We start from the raw sequence: 24,343 nt of genomic DNA on the forward strand, positions 1-24,343 counted from the left end.
CGGGCAGTTTCACACACGATTGTCCTGGGTATGTGTACATCAGGGGTGCGCGTGAAGTAACACATGCGATTCCATCAGGGCACGTGTATTCCAGGGGTGCCTGGGAGTATCACATGCAAAATGAGCAGGGTACGTGTATTTCAGGGGTGCGCGTGAAGTTTCACACGCAATTCCATCAAGGTACGTGTATTTCAGGGGTGCGCGGGAAGTATCACACGCGATTCCATCAGGGCACGTTTATTTCAGGGGTGCGCGGGGAGCACTACACGTGAATTGGCCATGTGGGTCCTCCCAGGTGTTCCCTCTACACCCTCCATGGCCCCTGCAGCTAGCCCACACGACAGGGGACTACCCTGCACCCCTGCTCATGTCCCGCAGGCAGCCCCATCCACCATGGCCATGCCCCCCAGCCAAGCCACATGTCACCTTGCACTACTGATCAACAACGCATGTCTCCCAGCACCCTCACGCCCCAGCACTGTGGAGCACCCTCCACCAGGCCCACACTCATGTCTCCCAGCACCCCCAACCCCCAGCATCCAGGGGCAACCTCCACCAGGCCCCCACTCCTTTCTACCACCCCCCCCACCCCCAGCAGTGCGATTCACCTGTGTACGTGTATATCAGGGTTGCACGTGTAGTCTGACATGCAAATTCATCAGGGTATGTGTATTATGGGTCCGCGTGAACTTCCACACGCGATTGCCCTGGGTATGTGTATTTCGGGGTGCGCGGGAAGTTCCACACGCGATTTCAGCAGGGTACGTGTATTCCAAGGTGCGCAGGAAGTACCACACGCGATTGCCCTGGGCACGTGTATTTCGGGGTGCGCGGGAAGTTCAACACGGGAATTCAGCAGGGTACGTGTATTACGGGGTTCCCGGGAAGTTCCACACGCGATTGCCCTGGGTACGTGTATTTCAGGGTGCGTGGGAAGTTCCACACGCGATTTCAGCAGGGTACGTGTATTCCAAGGTGCGCCGGAAGTACCACACGCGATTGCCCTGGGCACGTGTATTTCGAGGTGCGCGGGAAGTTCCACACGCGATTTCAGCAGGGTACGTGTATTCCAAGATGCGCCAGAAGTACCACACGCGATTGCCCTGGGCACGTGTATTTTGGGGTGCGCGGGAAGTTCACACGCGATTGTCCGTGCTGCGTGTATTTCAGGTTGCGCGTGAAGTTTCACACGCGATTTCAGCAGGGTACGTGTATTCCAAGGTGCAAGGGAAATTCCACACGCAAATCCAGCAGCCTACGTGTATTCCGGGGGTGCCGGGTAGTCCTACATGTGAATCGGCCATGTGGGTCTTCCCAGCTGTTCACTCGACACCCTCCACGGCCCCTGCAGGCGGCCCACACCACAGGGGACTACCCTGCACATGTCCCGCAGGCAGCCCTTCCACCATGCCCATGCCCCCCAGCCAACCCACATGTCACCTTGCACTACTACCCACCAATGCATGTCCCCCTGCACCCCCACCCCCCAGCATCCAGGGGCACCCTCCACCAGGCCCCCACTCATGTCCCCCTGCACCCCTACCTGCCAGCACTGTGGGCCACCCTCCACCAGGCCCCCACTCATGTCCCCCTGCACCCCCACCCCCCGGCACTGTGGGGCACCCTCCACCAGGCCCCCACTCATGTCCAACTCATGTCTCCCAGCACCCCCACCCCCCAGCACTGTGGGCCACCCTCCACCAGGCCCCCACTCATGTCCAACTCATGTCCCCTGCACCCCCACCCCCCAGCACTGTGGGGCACCCTCCACCAGGCCCCCACTCATGTCCCCGTGCACCCCCACCCCCCAGCACTGTGGGCCACCCTCCACCAGGCCTCCACTCATGTCCAACTCATGTCTCCTAGCACCCCCACACCCAGCACTGTGGGGCACCCTCCACCAGGCCCCCACTCATGTCTCCCAGCACCCCCACCCCCCAGCACTGTGGGACACCCTCCACCAGGCCCCCACACATGTCTCTCAGCACCCCCACCCCCCAGCACTGTGGGGCACCCTCCACCAGGCCCCCACTCATGTCCCCCTGCACTCCCACCCCGCAGCACTGTGGGCCACCCTCCACCAGGCCCCCACTCATGTCCCCCTGCACCCCCACCCCCCACCAGTCAGGGGCACCTGCCAGCAGGCCCCCACACATGTCCCCAAGCCAACATGTCATCACAATCTAGATCCCTGGGCCTTATGGGCAGCCTCCAAATGCCAAACACCCACCGAGTATTGCATCCACCCACTTAGAAATGGCAATTACATGATACAACCCCAATGGCAAGTTTGTAAATGAACACATGTCCCTCACATACACACAATGGGTGTCAGTGAATGTCAAAACCCATATCATGATATGCATGAAACCAATGAGATGATACTACACATTGAAGTTTGAAGAAAAAATATGTATTAAAAGCAACATAAATTGAATCAAAAATAAACAAACGAAAATGGGAATTAAAAAAAAGAAAGCAGCATGACCGTAAAACCACAAATCATAATCCAAAGGAAAGGTGTCCAAAGTCACAGGTCACAAAAGTAAATCCAATGGAAAATTAAAATCGAAAACCATTGCTCCATGGGTAAATTATAAAAAAAAAATAGAAAATCCAACAGTCAACTATATACAGATAAACAATCCAAGGTCCATGATCCCAACAGAAGAAATGAAACCTATCTAATAACACTACCTAATAAAAGAAACTATATACAAAAATGTGGCCCATTGTCCAAAAGGTAAAAAAAAAATGCAAAACCAAAAGGAAACCTAACACTAACTACAGAACTATTTACAAGGGCAGCGGGCCAGTCCGACGGCTCACTTCGGGATGTTCCGGGCCAGGGCATCATCAAACTCCTGCTCAATGTCCCGGAGGCGGTCCTCCTCCATGGTTACGAGGGTCCGCAGGGCCGTCGACATGTTCACCTCCAACTCCCTGCGGATTGCCTCGAGGCACTAGGCCCGCCTCAGGGCCCTCCGCATGGAGTTCTCCACCCTGACCATCGTGAGCCGTGCCTCCTCCGCCCGCTGCCGCTCCGCATCTATGGCGTGGCCCAACCGCTGCCACACGGAAGACACTTCCCGTACTGGGTCCTCCGGTCCTGCGGCCGATGCCTGCCCCTCCGATGTCGAAGGCCCCGAGCCATCATGGCTCCCACCTCGTTGCTGCTGCTGCTGTGCCTGTGCCCTGGCTCCTGCTGCCTGCACATCCTCCACCGGCTGGGGTGCAGTTGTTGATGTGGCCACCCCTGCTGGACGTCCGACTCCCGACTGTGGCAGGGATGCCTCCTCCACCAGCCTGGCTGTACCGTCAGAGGAGCTCCACAGGGCACCCAGGTGACTAATGGGTGGGAAGATGGCACGGACGACGACTGGCGCATAGGGGGTTCAGTTGAGGAGGGGGTCTGAGCAAGCCTCATCAAATGGAGGAATCCGACCTGGGTGACCTGTCCCAGTAGGCCGACGCGGTCAACGAGCCATTCGAGATGACGTGCAGTCTCCTCATGAAAAGACTGCAGGTCACCTCGCATGGCCCGTTGACGCAACGCCACACCAGTCAGGACAGGCTCAACCCGGACCTGGATAGCCACGTCCGCAGGCAGAGGAAGGCCAGTTGTTGTGAGCTCATCCCCTGCCTGAAAACGAGTCTGGATGTAGGCATCCCTGCTGGTGCAAGATGATGCAGTGACAGGATCAGGGACAGGATTGCACACAGGCACCTGCGCGGCGGCCTGTGCTGCCTCCTGTCCCTGGTCCTGCACTGCACCACTAGCACCAGTGGAATCCCGACCTCCAGACCCCGTCTCTGTTGCTTGCACGGCCTCCTCCTACACCAAACCCCCCCCACCAACCTGGATGACTCCATGCCATCTTCCCCCGTTGGGCCCTGTGGGGTCCCAGCGCCCCTTCTTCTGCCGAGGAGTCCAACTCCGACCTCCGCCTCTTGGACCTCCCCCCGGCAGCTGTGGCCTGGGACGTGGCACCGGACTTCTCACTCCCCGACGAGATCACAACCTGGGAGGGGAGCCGGGCCTTGCGTCTCCGGCTGGCGGTGCGATCCCCGCCGCTGTGCTCCACAGCACCTTCTCCGCCCTCCTCATCAGTTGACGCTGCAGACAGGGAGAAATAAAACACAGGCATCAGGGCACTGTACAATGGACACATACACACATGACAGTTGTACATGAGTGGCATTGGCAAACCTCAGACATGGCATCACAATCGCCAACACACATGTCATTTCAACTTGCACACATGAGCCATACCACAGCCATATGGCAACTGCCAGCACCATCCATACACATACAACAGCATGAGCAGGCAAAGGTGAGCCAGACATCACATGCAACACAGGGAGTGCACTACACATGTACACACACCACCACACTTGCATGCATGTGTACACCTCTGCCAACTGTCGCAGTATTCAGATCGGCATCCATGTCACATCTGCCAATCCGGCTTCCACATCCCGCTGTCACATGCATCCATGTTGCATCACTGTTGCACCCTTGTCAAATACACACACATGCACATGTACACAGTGCTGATACATGCAGCTGAAAACAACATCCATGTGTGACATCACGAACATGCCCACTGACATACACATTCATCCAAACATGTGTGCCCACACAACTGCATTTGGCATGCAAGCCTACACACACAAGCACCATCCATGTCTCACACATGACAGCCCTCGCATGTGTTAGCCTCACAGCCCTGTACACCCCCACCCATACATGGCCCCATACAAACACATGTGCAACCTGAACACTACTGGCACATCACCACACGCACAGCTTACAATCATGATGCATGTACACTTACCGCTCGACTCCAGACGGGTCTGCCTCTCAAGGACCCGGACGTGGAGCGCTGGGGATATGCGTTCCAGGACCCTCATCTGATCGTCCGACAAGTGGCCCCAGCGCCCCTTAGCATCCACTGCCTTCAAGAGGCGCCGGGCCTTGTTGAGGGTCCTGGACCTGAAGTCCTCCCAGCGCTTCTTGACATGATGGAATAGTCGGACTGCCACCCCCTCCGCGTTGATGGCAGTCATGATGTCCGTCCAGATCCGAGTCTGTCCTTCCTTGTCGGCGCGCAAACTTCCGAAGAGGGCATCATACTGCCCCAGGAATTGCTCCACCAGGACACCAACTTCGGTGGCAGTGAAGCTGGTGCCCCTCTGCCTCTCTGGCCGGGGGTTGTCAGTGGTGCCAGATGTTGCAGTGCCCGACATGACAACCCCAGAGGCAGGAGTGGGTGGACAACTGGGTCCTGGGGCTGGGTTGTGGAGCGATGGAATCCCAGTCGGGAGTCTCCGGTTCCAGCAGGGGTGGTCACAGCAACAGCACCCCTGGCTGATGTGCAGGCAGCAAATGGCAGGGCACGTGGGCAGCAGGCAATCAGGCAGCATCAGATGGCAGGTGGGAGTGTGCTTGGGGCTCTGGGGGGCAGTAATTCGGCCTTCTGGGCAGGAGCGTGGTCTTCCGTGTGCTTACGTGTGGCCAGCTTGATATGGAGTGATTTGCCACGTGAAAATCCAACACGTCTGCGTGTAATTCGAGGAAAGGGCCTTAGCACGTAAGCGCATCAGCACACATACGCGAATCCATTGGCCCAAAGGCCACCAGCGCGTATGCGCGTCTGTGACGTGCGTGCACGGGCGTTTCCCTGTACACGGGTGCATGTTACACGTCCAATGACTGCACGTCAGAGTGTCAGCTCGTGTAATAGGAGGATGGGGCCATAGCGCGTACACGCGGAAGTGACGATGGATGTGTGGACATGTTTAAAAGGTACGTGTAGAATGCCATTTCCTTGTACGTGCTTTTCGTGGAGAGCGAGTGGGTGAAATCTGTACTTCTTGTCGGTTCACATGCACTTTACTTCACGGCTTTCCAAGTTCGTACTCCCTGTTACCTCTGACAGCTTTTTGTTTTCTTGTCTTTTTCCTGGGCCTGTTTCCTCAAACAGCGTTCACTTCTCCTGTTGTCCTGTCTCCTCAGACAGTGTGCAATTCTTCTTTTGGCAGGGGTGTTGCCAACGCGCACACTCGTGTATTTTTCACGTGATTTTTCCTGGCAGACAGTGAGTCGTGCACGTATTTGACATCTGTGCTTGCCCCGTGTGTTGCCTACCCCTTCAGAGGTCAGTCTAGGCTGCGTGTGACACGCATACGATCATTTTTGTGTTTCTGGGTGCCACAGCGTAGTGCAGGTTTTTTTTCCACGCACGTGGTCTAGGAGGGGTTGCGTGCACATTATTTCCCTTTTTCGGGGTGCCTGTGCATTGCGTGACCCGTCATCTTCCCCCAGGGGTCACATACAGCCTTGCTAGAGCACTAGGGTACGAATTCCATCTAGTACCATACCCCTTTGACCCCCACGTGGATCAGGGGCAGCTATGTCATCTGCTTCCCGAGTAGGCAGGGTGGGGAGGCTGCAGGGGCAGCTGCGGCTCCATCCACCCCAGCTCTGAGTGTCCCAGCCAGGACAGTGTCGGTCCTAGTCCATCCTGCTGACGTTCCCCCTGACTACATCACACTTCAGCTAATGCCTACACCAAGTCCCATGGTGAGTGTCCATTCCCACACTCCTAGTCCACAGTCCACCGGGGATCCTGTCCCTAGTGTCCAGAGTGGCGTAGGACACTCAGTATCACCACCACCTTCCAAGCGTAAGAGGAAGAGTGCTCGTCCAGTACAGGCTGATGCCCCAGACACAGCTACACAGTCCGGCCCACCAAGGAAGCCCAGCTTCAAGCAGGTCGAACTTGATGCACTTGTGGAGTATGTGTCCGCACATAACAGCGAAATGGTGATTACTGCAGGATGCAAGACCACACCTGCACAATGTCAGGCACACTGGCAGACCATTGCGGAACTCATAAGTGCCCTTGGATTCGTGAGGCGCACAGCTAATGATTGCAACAAGCGCTGGAATGACCTTAAGCGCAAGGCAAAGAAAAAGCTGGCCTCAAGTCATGCCGCAACTCTAGTGACTGGAGGTGGGCCTCCGGCAGAGGACATAGAACTCACTCCACATGAGTATGTTGCTGGGACCTACGTCACGGAGGAACAGATCCAAGGCGTGGGAGACCTGCCAGATTACGAGGCATTGTCCGGTGAGTGCACATGCATGTGTGTGTCATCCATGTGCATGGTGTGTGTGTGAGTGCTTCTGATTGAGTTCCAGGTGAGGGGGGGTGTGCCTGAGTGGTTTGGGTCACCCATGTGCTTCATCCAATACATTCTGCGCACCAGGATTTGGGTGTTGCAGTATCCCTTCTGGCAACAGTAGACATTCAGCCCAAACTCACGCCAGTTGCCCTTGAATTGTCATCTTGCCACAACATAGTTGCATGTTATTCTGTGTTCATTCAGGCTGATTGTCTGCATTCCACCACTTTCACTAGGCATTTCTCAGTCCTATTGTCACATGTGTGACATGGCTAGGGTACATGCCATCTGTGTGATGGCATGGGTCATGTATGTGTATTGGACATGCCAATCACAGGCCAATGTGTAATGGCACTGCTAGGCAGCATGCAGCAAATTTGTTGGTCTTCCATCTTGGTGTCATCAATGTGTGCCATTTGCCTCCCCTTCATACGCAGTGACAGTGCATGCATGGGAGGGTTATAGTCATGTGGTACATGTGTCAATGAAGTACTGTTTCTGTTGCTTCTCAGCCCTAATTGTGTTCCATGTTGCTAATGCCTGTTCCCATTTCTTTTCTTTCATGTCTTTGCAGGGGATGACGCACTTGATACTGCTGGGGTTGTGGATATGGTGCAGACCCAGGAGGGGTCTCAGGCCCGACCGGGCACCAGTGAGGGACGTGGTGTGGTGGTGGGTGAGAACCCACACTTGCTGCAGGCCGTCATCTCAAGGGGTGTCTCTGGGTGCACCTCCCCCGAGCTCTATTCAGGTGTCGATTTGGATGATGAGACCTAAGTGCCGTCGCAGGTAAGTGTTTCTGGGAGGGATTCTGTACTGTCCAACCCACCTGCACCAGGGCTAGAACCCTCAATGGGGATGTCAGTGTTGGTAGGTCCGCCTTTGGTGGTTACGGATGCAGGGTCACACTCCGCTACATCTGATCCTGTTCCTGGGACAGCAGATCAGAGTGGGAATGAAGTCCTGCAGCCTCAGTCAGTGCCGGCACAGCAAGGCGCAGTTCGCCTTGCCCCAGACAGGTGTGGTGCCCGCCGACGCGGTGGTCGTACGCCACCTGGCAATACCGCATGGGAGAAATCCATATACGGTATGGCAAACCAACAGGAAGCATCAACTGAGATGATGGCTCAGGCCATGGATAGGGTGGCCACTTTCATTGTCCCCCAAGAAAGGCTAATTGAACAACTACAGCAGGCAACAGACTCCATTAGCCAGTCACACAGGGAGGACATGTTGGCGTCCAACAGGGACAGGCGATCGGCACTAGAGACTCTGCGGGAAACCATTTCTATTGAGTCCCAGGGCCACAGGGAATCCCTGAGGGTGGAACTCCGTCAGCTCAGGGCAACTCTGGTTGAGCTTGAGGCTTCAGCTAACACGAGGACAGAACAGCAGCTGGAGCGGCTCACACGTATGCTCTCAGCTGAGATGCAGGCAACTAGGGCGGAGGTCCGGCCATCCCGTGAGTTGTTGCATGGGTACCTACGCACAATTATCCTCCAGAACCAGACCTTCTATACCTGCATGCTTGCTGCCATAGAGGACCAGACTATGGCTTTGCATGGGCTGCCTCCCATAGTGCTACCACCTCCTGATGCAGCTGCAGAGGGTGAGGAGAGTGACAGCAGCGATTCTCCCACAATAGGGTAGCAGTGCAGGCCATGAGCCCATGGAGGTGTTTTTTTTCCGGTGGGATTTGGTGTGCAACCTGTCCTCGGACCTCCTGGGTGCCCCCCCCCCCCCCCGGGCCATTTTTGATTTTTTTGATTTTTGAATCTTGATTTTTTTGACAGTGTGTTGCCTTGTGTGGTTCCCCTGGGCATACGCTGTATTGTGGCTGGGCACATGCAGGCTTGTCCTGAATTTGGGTCAGATGCTTGGGTTTGTGTGACCCCTCCTGCTTCCTGTTTCCATGGGCGTGCAAAGGGTGTGCCCAAGTGACATTGACTTACACGGTGACGTTGTACTCCCATATGATGTGTGGGCAGTCTGTAGTCAATACTGTGTATACATTCCTAGTGCATATTGTGGTTGTATTGTACACTGCATGGTGTATTGATATGTGCCTCTGCATCCATCTCATCCTCCTAATTTGCAGGTCCATTTCTCATGTCTTCACAAGGCGGTCTACTTTGGAACTGGAGTCCATGTTGTAAGTAGTGCACCTACACTCTTGCGTGGCGCTAACACTGTATAGTTGGAAGTGTTCTAAGTGCTGGCATTATCAGGTAGTGAGGCTACCAATTTTTTAAGTCCGTACTAATCATGTTTATGGTAGGTTGGAGGTTGTGTAGGTGATTGGTATTATTGGTAAGTGTTTGGTAATGTGTGTTGTTGGTCCTGCATTACTGTGAGCATTTCATGTGTGGCCAGTTTCCATTAGGGACACTGTAGTTGGTGACACTTGGGGCATGTTGTGGGGATTAATTTGTTTGCTCTCACATTGCATGACATGCCATGGTCTGTTGTGTTGTGTGGCCGTGCCGGGGAGGGGTTGGGTGACATGGCACTGTTCTCATGTTGTATTTTGCAAGTGGGTATTCATTTTTGCTGGATGGGAGTGTGTCTTTTTATGACACTGCATTGGTGGTGTTTGTGTAGGTAGGGATGCACACATTGTGATACTTCCAGATGAACAATCTCAGGCTGCTATGGTTCTGACAGTTGACTGTCCCTTAATTCATCAGAATTGTCAGATTGAGTCATCATTGATTGTCAGATGGTATGTGCCAGGGCTGTGTGCACTTCACAGGGGTCTGCTTTCTATGTGAAGTGATTAGCCACCAGCTGCGTACGGGCTGCCTCACCCCATGCCCTTTCCCCTCCCATGCGCAGCGGTCGTGCATGTGGTTGGGGATGTGGGGGCACCACCATGTCCACAGCCAGGCCCCTGCGTGTTGCAACATTGTGCAGGACACATGCTGCCACTATGATCCTGCACACTACTTGGGGAGCGTATAACAGCTGCCCACCAGAACGGTCAAGGGAGCGAAAGCGTGACTTGAGCACTCCGAATGTGCGCTCCACTATGCCCAGTGTTGCAATATGGGCTGTGTTGTATCTTACCTCGGGAGGCGTGATGGGGTTCCGAATTGGCGTCATCATGTGTGTGCTCAGAGGGTAGGCGCTGTCCCCTAGGGAGGTGGTGATGGGGATCATTAGTGGGGTATTGGCATTACTCTGTATCTGTCATGCATGCGTGTGCTGTGGCATTTCTACTCACCAAGCAGCCATGCATCGCCATGCCGCCCAGCTTCCGTGTCCCGGTTTAGTGTTGACATCCTGTAAATGAAGCTGTCGTGGGTGGACCCTGGATAGTTGGCATATACTGAGGTGATGATTCCCTTGGCATCACATACTACCTAGACGTTGATGGAATGCCAGTGCTTGCGGTTTCTATAGATGTGCTCAGATGCCCTGGGGGGATGTAGAGCCACATGGGTGCAATCAATGGCACCTAGCACTTTGGGGAATTGTGCCACCGTGTAGAAATCCTGGCTCACAGCCTGCCTTTCTGCAGGTGTTCTGGGCAGGTATATGTGCCTGCGGACTGATGGGCGTGCAGTGATGATGGCCAACACCTGGTGTAGGCACCGTGACTGCGTGGCCTGTGACACCCCCCCACTATGGCACTTGTCCGCTGAAATGATCCGGTAGCCAAGAAGTGCAGTACATTGAGGACCTTCTCCAGGGGCTTGGGAGCACAGGGTGGGTGATGTGAGGTCATCCTCCCACTCACTGACCAGGTCGAGTATGATGTGTGGTGGAAACCTGTACCTCCCATACACCTGGTCATCAGGCATACCAAATAGGCTGGTTCTGGGTGTGAAGATTCTGGCCCTGACTATCCTTCTCCTCCTCCTACGGTATCCCATGGCCACTGCTGCTAGGAACGGTATATTCATCCTGGCGTCTGAGCTTGTTTGTTGTTTGCGCACTCTTTTATGCTGCGCGGGATGTGCGCCTGCTTCATGCTGGCGTACGTGTTTCAGGATTGGACCTTTTATTTTTTGGCGCGTTGTAGGCGACCGTGTAAATCTTCCCGCCCACCCCAGGAATACACGTAACACGCTCTCCCAGGCCCAGTCGCGAGTGGAACTTCCCGCGAACCCCGTAATACACGTACCCTGCTGGTATCGCGTGTGAGACTACCCGCGCACCCCTGGAATACACGTACCCAGGCAAATTGCATGGCTGGGGGGTGGGGGTGCTGGGAGACAGGAGTGGGGGCCTGCTGGAGGGTGCCCTACAGTGCTGAGGGGTGGGGGTGCAGGGAGACAGGAGTGGGGGCCTGGTGGAGGGTGCCCTGCACTGCTGGGGGGTGGGGGTGCTGGGAGACATGAGTGGGGGCCTGGTGTAGGGTGCCCCTGGATGCAGGGGGTGGGGGTGCAGGGGGACATAAGTGGGGGCCTGGTGGAGGGTGCCCCTGGATGCAGGGGGTGGGGGTGCAGGAGGACAGGAGTGCTGGCCTGGTGGAGGGTGCCCTACAATGCTGGGGGGTGGGGGTGCAGGGGGACATGAGTGGGGGCCTGGTGGAGGGTGCCCCTGGATGCAGGGGGGTGGGGGTGCACGGGGACAGGAGTGGGTGCCTGGTGGAGGGTGCCCATGGATGCAGGGGGATGGGGGTGCAGGGAGACAGGAGTGGGGGCCTGGTGGAGGGTGCCCCTGGATGCAGGGGGTGGGGGTGCAGGGGGACAGGAGTGGGGGCCTGGTGGGGGTACAGGGAGACAGGAGTGGGGGCCTGGTGGAGGGTGCCCCTGGATGCAGGGGGGTGGGGGTGCTGGGAGACATAAGTGGGGGCCTGGTGGAGGGTGCCCCTGGATGCTGGGGGTGGGGGTGCTGGGAGACATGCATTGGTGGGCAGTAGTGCAAGGTAACATGTGGGTTGGCTGGGGGGCATGGCCATGGTGGATGGGCTGCCTGCGGGACATGTGCAGGGGTGCAGGGTAGTCCCCTGTGGTGTGGGCCGCCTGCAGGGGCCGTGGAGGGTGTAGAGGGAACAGCTGGGAGCACCCACATGGCCAATTCACGTGTGGGACTCCCCGGCACCCCGGAAATACACGTAGGCTGCTGGATTCGCGTGTGGAATTTGCCGCGCACCCGGAGTACACGTACCCTGCTGAAATTGCGTGTGGAACTTCACGACATTTCAGGACACCGCGAGTGTTCTTGGAACACATTCAACTTGACAGAGAACAATATGGACAGCATCCTCAGGACACCCCCATTTTGTTTATTTGCGAACATTTCTGGACACCACGAGTGTTCTTAGAACACATTCAACTTGCCAGCCACAACCCCCCATTCATATTTGCGAACATTTCAGGACACAGCGAGTGATCGACAACGTCTTGAGAACGCCCCCATTTTGTGTATTTGCGAACATTTCAGGACACTGCGAGTGTTCTTAGAACACATTCAACTTGACAGAGAACAATACGGACAGCGTCCTCAGGACACCCCCTACGAACATTCCAGGACACCGCGAGTGTTCTTAGAAACGTCTTCAGAACACCCCCATTTTGTTTATTTGCGAACATTTCAGGACACCGCAAGTGTTCTTAGAACACATTCAACTTGACAGAGAACAATATGGACAGCGTCCTCAGGACACCCCCATTTTGTTTATTTGCGAACATTTCTGGACACCGCGAATGTTCTTAGAACACATTCAACTTGCCAGCCACAACCCCCCATTCATATTTGCGAACATTTCAGGACACAGCGAGTGATCGACAACGTCTTGAGAACGCCCCCATTTTGTGTATTTGCGAACATTTCAGGACACTGCGAGTGTTCTTAGAAACCATTCAACTTGACAGAGAACAATACGGACAGCGTCCTCAGGACACCCCCTACGAACATTCCAGGACACCGCGAGTGTTCTTAGAAACGTCTTCAGAACACCCCCATTTTGTTTATTTGCGAACATTTCAGGACACCGCAAGTGTTCTTAGAACACATTCAACTTGACAGAGAACAATATGGACAGCGTCCTCAGAACACCCCCATTTTGTTTATTTGCGAACATTTCAGGACACCGCAAGTGTTCTTAGAAGCGTCTTCAGAACACCACCATCTTGTTTATTTGCGAACATTTCAGGACACCGCGAGTGTTCTTAGAACACATTCAACTTGACAGAGAACAATACGGACAGCGTCCCCAGGTCACCCCCATTTTGTTTATTTGCGAACATTTCAGGACACCGCAAGTGTTCTTAGAACACATTCAACTTGCCAGCCACAACCCCCCCATTCATATTTGCGAACATTTCAGGAAACAGCGAGTGTTTGACAACGTCTTCAGAACACCCCCATTTTGTGTATTTGCGAACATTTCAGGACACTGCGAGTGTTATTAGAACACATTCACCTTGCCAGCGAACAATACGGACTACGCCTTCAGGACACCCCCTACGAACATTCCAGGACACCGCAAGTGTTCTTAGAAACGTCTTCAGACCACCCCCATTTTGTTTATTTGCGAATATTTCAGGACACCGCGAGTGTTCTTGGAACACATTCAACTTGACAGAGAACAATATGGACAGCGTCCTCAGGACACCCCCATTTAGTTTATTTGCGAACATTTCTGGACACCGCGAGTGTTCTTAGAAACGTCTTCAGAACACCACCATCTTGTTTATTTGCGAACATTTCAGGACACCGCGAGTGTTCTTAGAACACATTCAACTTGCCAGCCACAACCCCCCATTCATATTTGCGAACATTTCAGGACACTGCGAGTGATCGACAACGTCTTGAGAACACCCCCATTTTGTGTATTTGCGAACATTTCAGGACACCGCGAGTGTTCTTAGAACACATTCAACTTGACAGAGAACAATACGGACAGCGTCCTCAGGACACCCCCATTTTGTTTATTTGGGAACATTTCAGTACACCGCGAGTGTTCATAGGACACATTCAACTTGACAGAGAACAATATGGACAGCGTCCTCAGGACACCCCTTACGAACATTTCAGGACACCGCCACTGTTCTTAGAAGCGTCTTCAGACACCCCTCTTTTGTTTATTTACAAACATTTCAGGACACCGCAAGTGTTCTTAGAACACATTCAACTTGACAACAAACAATACGGACAGCGTCCTCAGGACACGCCCATTTTGTTTATTCGCGAACATTTCAGGACACCGCAAGTGTTCTTAGAACAGTTTCAGCTTGTTTGCGAACAAAACGGACACATATTGCGTCCTCTGAACCCCCCCCATTCATATTTGCGAACATTTCAGGACACAGCGAGTGTTCGACAACGTCTTCAGAACACCCCCATTTTGTGTATTTGCGAACATTTCAGAACACCGCGAGTGTTCTTACAACACATTCAACTTGACAGAGAACAATACGGACACCTTCCTCAGGACACCCCCATTTTGTGTATTTGCGAACATTTCAGGACACCGAGAGTGTTCTTAGAACACATTCAACTTGCCAGCGAACAATACGGACTACGCCTTCAGGACACCCCATACGAACATTCCAGGACACCGCGAGTGTTCTTAGAACACATTCAACTTGACAGAGAACAATACGGACAGCGTCCTCAGGACACCCCCATTTTGTTTATTTGCGAACATTTCAGGACACCGCGAGTGTTCATAGAACACATTCAACTTGCCAGCCACAACCCCCCATTCATATTTGCGAACATTTCAGGACACAGCGAGTGTTCGACAACGTCTTCAGAACACCCCCCTTTTGTTTATTTACAAACATTTCAGGACACCGCAAGTGTTCTTAAAACACATTCAACTTGACAACGAACAATACGGACAGCGTCCTCAGGACACCCCCATTTTGTTTATTTACGAACATTTCAGGACACCGCGAGTGTTCTTAGAACAGTTTCAGCTTGTTTGCAAACAAAACGGACACATATTGCGTCCTCTGAACACCCCCCATTCAGTTTATTTAGAACATTTCAGAACACCCGTGATGTCCGCAGACAAATCGAGCACAAAAAGAACGTCTAACACATAAAAAACACAACTTTCATCCTATCTCATACACTCCCACCCTCCCCAAACACTCCTACACACCAACACACTCTACTAAATACAAATTTTGAACCAAGTTTCACTGCGAATCAAGATCGCGGGCGCTACCGAAAATCTGACGCGCTTCACGCTCCACGCCGTCCAATCAGCGAACACGTCGCATGTCCGCAGACATCACGCAAGTCAATGGACCAATCAGGACACTGTCCGCGGACCGAACCAAATTTGGTGAAAATCCGTCCAGCGGTTTGGGCTGTAGACGCAAGCAAATGTTTTTTCCCATTCAGTCTATGGGAAAAAAAATGTTTTGGGACCCCCCCCCCTATACCTTTGCCTCCCCTGGACGAATCCTCACCAAACTTTGCAAAAAAATTCAGAGTACCCAAATACTTTCTTTGTAAAGTTTGGTGAGGATTCGTCCAGGGAGAGCGAAGTTATAAGCCACCCAAAAGTGCTCTTCCTATGGAAACACCAACTTAACCATAACTACATGGCCACTACTGTGGCCATGTAATATCATCCTTTGTTGTACATTGAGGCCTGTAGCAGTGGGTATGGTCCAACAAACCCATGGCTAGCACCATCCCCAGTCGTTGCTGTGGTTAACCATGCCGCTGAAATTCAACACCCCATTGGCCAATACCTTAGCTGCGGTTATTCATTTATGTTAAAAAACATAATAATATCCTTCTATCTGTAAAAAGAGAATACATAATTTACTAAAGAACACACACACTTTAAGAAACACAATTTAATACACACGTTTTTATAACCCTCATATCTTGTATGCAGTGGAGAACGTCCAATAGCTCTATAAATGTTTCTGCATGATCTGCCCCATACTAGGCTGCAGACTTTTGTGACTTACATTTGGTCTTCCCTCTTCACTGGAGCTGTGAGCAGTGGTTGTGCACAATCAACCTGAACACATGAAAGGTGTTGCCACCAACAGCCTGAGTCTTAAATAAAACACCAGCAGCACTGGAGCACTCAATTTGAAGAATCATTTGAAATGCTAAAAAGGTTTACAAAGGAGGCTTTTCATGAACTGACTACAGATGTGCTGCTCCCATTTCCATCAGTACCAATATATCTTGAATATGGGTTGGCCTTTCACTGGAGTTAACTGTACAAAATCTAGTGCAAGTTCACTGGGATGATGAGAACGATGCAGCTATAACAACATAAAAAATACAAAAATTACTAAAATTAACTTGCAATTGTAATACCTCAGAGAAAACTGAAAACAGCTAAGAGCACTGCGTAGATGAAAGTGCATTGAAATTACACCAAATAAAATCAAATAAAACTTCATCATCACTGAAATGAATACATAAACTAAATACCTGCATATAAATGCCTTTGATTGACATATCTAATGTTGTAGGTCCATATTAGTGAAAGTTAAAAAATAAATTAAAAGATAGTTGCCACACAATCGGAGCAGATGAAATAAATGATAATGAATACCACCTGATAGCAGTGGTTAATATAACTAACACACACAATGATGCAAATAAATGTTTAAATACATAATTATTTATTACCACTTACTTTCTAACTCCAAACAAGTGTCCCTAACATGCCTACCAGCCCCCCACTCACACAGTCCTCCTCCACTCCCCTGGGATCTCCCGATCCCCCAAAACACTCAATGCATCTATGATGCTACTCCATCCAAAATTTTGGATAGCCACGGCTACCACGCTTCCACAAACACACAACATGCTATTTGCCAGAATATAGATGTGGATGCACAGGGTGTCATTTTTACCGATGGGTAGTAACACCGTGCACCAGATGGATGCTAAATAGATGTGGGTAAACACCCCAGTCGTTAATGTTGCTAGGCGCAACCCTCAATACACCAATGACTCCCCATTAGTATAGTCACGTTTATGAGGAGTCTGGAATATAAATGAGGAATATAAATGACTAAAGAGACAGTAGTGATAGAATGGTACTTACAAGGTTTCAATCAAAATGCAAAAATGCAAAGAAAAACACCCTAGTGGGGATTTCTAGTTGGGCAAGCCATGGGGCAGCCTGTGGGCATGGGAGCAGCTGGGCCGACTGGAGGCAGGAGGCGTTTAAGTGGTACCAATTCCACAGCAGGGGGTCGGGCAGTTCTCTCAGGATTTGGCCCTGCGGGGGAGCACAATGGCACAAATCAAAAGTGCAATGGGGGACAGTTCTCTGCCTTACCCTGGAAGGATTTTGCGCTGCTGTGTTCCTGCCATCCAGGCCTGTGCTGTCGACCTGCCTGCATCAGAAGTGCTTTTTTGCTCTTCTGAGGATCCGTCTCTGGGAGCTCCTGCCATGGCTGTTCATCATGTCGGTGCATTCGCATTGGAACTAGGAACCTTTTTTTATATTGTTGGGTGCGCCGGCTCCGGTGGGGCGACACAGGAAAGGAGGCGGCTTGGGAGACGAGTCGAGGTGGTGGTGCAGATGGGTCCAGGCTGAGGAAAGGGGTATGGAGGGTGGCGCGAGGATGGCAGGACTGTATTGTGGGCCTTTGTGGGCTAATGTGTAACAGATTTTAATACAGAAGTGGAAATACTAAAAGCGGCGGGGGCGATCGCATATGTTAAAGGCTGAGACCGAGTAACACTGAGCAGGGAGGGATCACATATGGGAGAGGTCGCCGACAAAGAAAACTTTGAATACTGCCTTGTAGTGAAGACCGGAAACTACAGGACAGGGAGAGGTTGCATTCATTAGAAGGTTCAGCACAATTGCCGACTTTTAGGGAATCAAAGCTGGGCACAACAGGCTAAAAGAACAGCGCTTGCATCAGGTGAGGAGAGGTCACTTGTTAAGAGCAATGGCTAATAAACACTGGGTCTGAAGCAGAGGTTGCACCTTAATTAACAGGAAAAGGTAACGTGGTTACTAAGTAGGGAGAGGTTGCATTTGTTGACTATACGAGACACAAAAGGTGGGAGGTTGCATAGCCTGGGTGCTCTGAGAATGGGCTAGAGCAGGAGATTGAGAGGGCTGTGCTACAGAAATTTAATGTGTATTATAACATGATAAAAGGCCAAGGAGACCATTACTGGGATAGAAAAGGGAGTTGCTAAGGCAAGGCGCTGCACAAGCAAGGGAGTGCCATGGACCCAGGCTAATTAGCCGTCCTGATCACAATGATGCAGGGCAAGGACCTGGACACCATCATGGCTTCCCTTGTGGAAAATCCTGCTCTAGGGATTGGGTGGTGGAGAGCCTGCAGGGGAGTAGGGGGAGAAGCCAGAAGACCCATTGTGGCCCCCAGGGTGGCATTCCCACTAGCATAGAAAATCAAAAAGTCATTACGGACAGGAGCCGCTACAGCTCACTCACCAGTAGAGGTAGTAGTGGTTTTGACCGCCATGATATCTATCGATCAAGCTTCCAGCAAGCCAAGGGGGACAACATCCACAGGACAACAAGGAAAAAATGCACTGGTTCAGGGGGGCCACTGGCTGGGGCCTCACAAGAGATAGGATACCCCACAGTGGGGGGCAATGTGGACAATGGAACAACCCATCGGCAGTGAACAGCCAGAATAACTCATGGGGAATGGGCAACTGCCATTGGCCCGGGTATGGCTGGGGGTCTCCAGAGCTGCGTACATTCTGAAGGGGAAACCTGGCAAGCAGGCAGAAACTGCGGGGCATGGCAAGGGCGGGCCACAACAGCAACCATGGCCAGCACCATCCAGGACATTGTGATCTCCGGCGGTTGCTCCATGGGGGGGCAATGGCATCAACCACTTAGAAGGAGGAATACAACAAGGGGGGCTAGGACGGCCCCAGCAGGAGGAGGAAATGGGGGTCAGGTGGCGGTTCAAATAGCAGGACAAGCCTGTGGAAACCTGCTTGCAACAGGTGCAACAACAGGTGCTGGGGGGGGGCGCGCCTGGTGGGGCAAGCAATACAAACAATACAGGGGGACAAAAGGTGGTGCCAACAGCAGCAGGGTTTCCCTTGGTGGGCAGGGCGGCTGATATGGCCCCGTCTCCAGGGCAGGCAATGATTACAGGTGTGCTTACATGGCACATGTCACTGGACAGAAAAGAAAACATTTGGAAGGACAAATACATTGATATTTTCTCATTGCTGGATTACAGAAGAATGGAGGAGTGCATGCATGATAAGGGTTAATGGAAAGATAGGAAATTCTTTGTCGAAAGGTCTCCAATCAATTGGGCCACTAATTTTGCTATATTTTCTGCAAGGTTTATAGTGATAGCATTGAATGCAAAAGCCTCTAAAAAAATGTATCGAAAAAATACATTTTATTTTTCTTTTTTTTTTTAATGGGGGGGTCCCCCCGGTCCCCTGTTTTTTTACCCCTTAAAACCCATTTTAATTAAAAAAAAGCTTTACCTACAAAAATAATTCCTATCAACATTTGGTGTTATCAATATACCATGACTGTGCTTTTGTGGCTTGCTTTGTTTATCACAAGAGGTTTAGGAGTGCCAAGGCAGGGAATGCGCAAATGGACTGGGGAACCAGGGCAATGGACTTATGGGCATGCTGCACAGTGGTTCGCAATACGTCAAGCAGACATTTTGGGACAGGGAGACAGGCACAGCCATTTCAGAGCAGCATGGGATCCGGAGATAGAAATGGAGCCTGTTGGCCCTTTAATAAAACAACCTGTGCAATCCAACGTGCACATTTAAGCATATTTGTTCATTTTGTGGGATGCTCGGGCCCAGAGAGGCCAAGTGTGCAAAAAGAAACAGAGAGCAGAAGTGAAGGGTTGGCGCTCGGGGGGGAGGGGGGCACTAGCGAATTTGCCCTCGCTGGTGCACATACTAAAAGTTTGGCAAATGGGTACCCGAGGTACAAGGAGGCACAACTACTAGTGGAGGGTTTCTCACAAGGTTTCAGGATTCTGGTATGGGAATTTACAACACCACTGGTCCCAAAGGATCAGTGGGTGCAGAAAAGCCAATCAGGATTGGTGATCGAAAGGGTGGATAAAGAACAGAGGTTGGATAGGATGGCAGGGCCTTTGTTGTCCCCACCGCTGCCAAGGTTTGTGTGTTCACCGGTGGAGATAGTCCAAAAAAAAAAGAGCCTGAGAAATTCAGACTGATTCACAACTTGTCATTTCCCAAAGGTGCATCGGTGAATGATGCAATTGAGGAGGAGCTCTGTTCGGTCAGGTATGAGTCATTTGATGGGGGACTGGCTGTATTACAAAAATTGGGGGAAGGTGCCTTATTGGCAAAATCCAACATCAAATCAGCATTCTTATCACTGCCAGTACACACAGATGATTACCATTTATTGGGTTTCCAAGTGGGGGGTGGGGGAGAATTTTTCTTTGACAAGTGCATGTCAATGGTGTGTTCAGTTTCATATTCCCACTTCGAGGCATTCAGCACATTTCTGGAATGGGCAACAAAAAGGGAATACAAGGGTGTGTGGGTGATGCAGTACCTGGATGATTTCTTATTTATGGGCCCAGTGGGTTCAAAACAGTGCAGGAGGGCTCTGGGGGCATTTCAAAATCTGACGGAGGAACTGGGAGTACCACTCACAGAGGAAGAAATGGAAGGGCCCACAACATAGCTATGCTTCCTGGGCATCAAAATAGACTCAGAGAAAGGGGTGTGTCACCCTACCGAGGACAAGGTCAGGAACTTCAGAGAGACAGTGGCTACTTGCTTGCGGACAGTAAAGGTGACCTTGGGCCAGCTACAGAGCTTAGCGTGGTAGTTGAAACTTTGTACTGTGGATTATCCCCATGGGCAGGCCATTCCCTAGGGAAATTGCAGGGGCCATGTCAGGGTTGACAAAAACTCACCATTCACACAAGGCTTAACAGACAATTAAAGGATGACCTGCTGATCTGGGACACATTCTACGAGAAATTCAATAAGGTGCTAGTCTGGCCAGCAGAGACAAGAAGCAGTGAGCAATTGGGCCTCTACGCTGAGGCAGCGGGTAGTCGGGGCGCTGGGGCCATTTTGTGAAAGAAATTGTGCAGGCCTGATAGTTGGGTGGACAGTGGACTGACCAGGAACATTACATTTTTGGAACTATTTCCCATAGTAGGGGCAGTATAGATTTGGGGGGTTGAACTAAAGGACAGGGGTGTGTTGTTCTGGTCAGACAGCATGTCCGTGGTGTGCTCCATTAACAGTCAAAAGGTGCCATGCCCTATGGTTTTAAGATTACTAAAGAGATTGGTGTTGTCATGTTTAAATAACAATGTGCACTTTCAGGCTAAACATGTGCCAGGTATTTACAAAAACGTGGCTGACGCCTTGTTCCGTTTTAGTTCCAGCTGTATCTGCCCACAGCAGCCCCGACGATGATGCCATTTCCAGAGAAACTGTGGGGGCTTGGTGACCAGAGTTGGCTCTTCTGATTGAGGGATCTGTATCACAGAAAACACAAAAAACTCTTTTGAAATGTTTCAATGAACTGAGGGAGTTTTGTCACAATCAGTGTTTGGTGGATGTATTCCACAGAGAGAGTGTAAGGCAATTCCTGGGACATGTTCATGGTTTGGGAGTATCAGTAGGATTGGCCAGAACAAAAATGGCTGCCATTGGGTTTTTTGCAAGACTAAAAGACAGGGCCTGATAGAGTGGAGAAGGATGGAGGCTTTGCAGGGCGACAGCATGTGTCCTCTGGATCCTGAGAAACTAGCCACAATCATGTTGCACCTGGGAGATATTTGCAGAGATGTATGGGAAGTGGCTTTGTTCAGGGCGGCATTTGTTACAGCTTTCTTTGGGGCATTCAGGATAGGGTGAACTGGTGGGATCCTCCAAGATTGGGGGGGGTTGGCCTGTGAGGACTTGTCAAGGGATGGGGAGGACAGATACATCTATGGCTGAGAAAATCCAAAACATATCAGGAGGGAAATGGGGTTGGGGTCTCACTAAAAAGGCAGGCCAGAGCAGAAATCTGCCTTGTAAATCTGCTTGGGAGCATTTCTAGACCTGAGAGGGGAAGAACAGGGACTAGATTTCAATGAATTGAAGTTTTTGAGAATGTGCTCCTGGGAGAAAGGCTTGAGGGGATAGGTTTTGCTCCTCATTCCTTCAGGATTGGGGCGGCCACGAATGAGGCCAGGTTTGGGTGCAAGGAAAGTGAAAATAAGGACATTGGATGGAGGAAGTCCAGGGCTTACAAAGGATACATCAGGCCTCACGTGGCATGTTTTCAGGGGACCAGTGAGATGCAATAAAAGGGGGGGGTTGGGCTGTGATTGTGTGATTATGTGAAGGGCCGAGAGGGCGAGGGCCTTCACTGGCTGTGATATGACTGTTATGTCTAACATACTCTCTTGTCTCTACCTGAATTGAGCGGATAGTGAAGCCAGTGGTGTGGGTCGTGGGGCACTCGTTCGTAAGGACAATGGACCAGAGAGTGGCAGAGTGGCCTGAATTGTTGTCAGGCATGGCAGAGTTTGACATAAACTGGATTGGTACAGGGGATTTGCAGGTACACCTAGTTGGTCATGTGTCGGAAGAAAGAAAAAGAGAGAAAAGGTTGCTGTATCTGGATTTGGTGAGCTTAGACGTGGGCGGCAACAATCTGGTTCAGCAGGGGAAAAGGGCTCCGATCATGGACAATTTTGCCTGAAGCCATTGCTCCTTTGGTCGTAAATTATACCATGGGTGAACTGGGTGTCCGCTATGCCTTCGTGCCCTTTGAACATTGCACCATGAAAAAGGAACAGGGAAATGGCCTGGCTTGCTGGATGCAATGGGTGATTACGGATCATCGAGAATGGGCTATTAAGAGGACAAAAGACTTGACTTCAGAACAGGATGCACATGTCTCAACGGGGCACTGAACGTTTATGGCAGAATTTTTTTGCAGTGATGGGAACATTTGTTCATGTTGGGGGGACAGAGACCTGGGTGGTCTGCACCCCTGTGAGAGGTGGGGGAGGACCACTGAGACATTAGAATCCCATTCTGGGGGTGGAATTAGGGGAAGGGAAGGGTGCAGTACTCCCCCTGCAGAATTCATGGACAGCTACCGGTGGTTCCTGGCAGGGGAGACAGTGTGTGGGTGAGGTCAGGAGGCAAGTTGGGTAACCAAGGGTCAGCCTCCTGGGATCAGCCCACCACACAGAGCAGGGCATGGTAGGGATGAGATAGGGCCTCACAACCATGCACCCCCTTGAAGGGCAGAGGGCGTGGTCACCTGGAACACCTGTCAGTACTAGGAGATGTATTTTCATTGGTAATGTATTTTCATTGGTAATGTTTGGTTTTTAAGTCACATTTTTTGTTATGATATAAGGAATAAAAATGTGGCCGATATGGCATCCAAAAGGAGATGGTGTCTAAGTGCATTTCATATTCCCTGGCATATCCCCCTTGCAGAGCCCAACAATAAATGACTGCTCATTGAGTTATTTAAAGTAGATGACGATAAAGTATACATAGTAGTTAGGATATAGAAGATTAGGGTTAGGTAGGGTGCATAAGGTTCAAAAACAGGAAACAGATGGGTTGGACAAAAACAATGAGAGTATACTGCAGAGAGTTCTACAATCAGGAGGACAAAACTGCATAAAATGATAGCTTTTATACTGTCCAAAATTAAAACCAGAAAAAGAGGACTATTTTTACTAACCAAAACACTAAAATGGCCGACACATTTGAGTCTAACCTATCACAGGCAAACACAGAATTATAACACTAACATCAACCAATTACAAACACTAAAACACACACATAATACATACCCTACTCATACAAATTACAAGAAATTCAAACTAGGAATCATTTTCATGGAAACAGAGAAGGACTGCAGATATCATGGCCGATTTGAGTACTGTGTGGCTGATAGTAGACAGTTGGCTGTTTTGGTTACTGGCATTTTGTGAGAAACTAAATATTAACATGTACCTAGGTTTAAGAGATTTTACAATTCAATGGTTTGGATTGCGGGGAATGTGTTGGTTCCAAGCTTTTCCCAAATTGTTCAGTCTGAGAAGTACAGGGCAGCCAGAAGTCATACTAATTCATTGTAGAGGGAATGAGTTGGGGAATGTATGGGGTGTGTCTCTTACTTTAATGATGAAACAAGACATTGTAAAACTAATGGAACATTTCCACACCATCTTTATCTTTTCCAGTCTGGCTTGGAGGCAAAAATGTAG

The sequence above is a fragment of the Ambystoma mexicanum genome, chromosome 5p (assembly GCF_040938575.1).
Source record: "Ambystoma mexicanum isolate Mex_15411 chromosome 5p, UKY_AmexF1_1, whole genome shotgun sequence".
NCBI lineage: Eukaryota > Metazoa > Chordata > Amphibia > Caudata > Ambystomatidae > Ambystoma > Ambystoma mexicanum.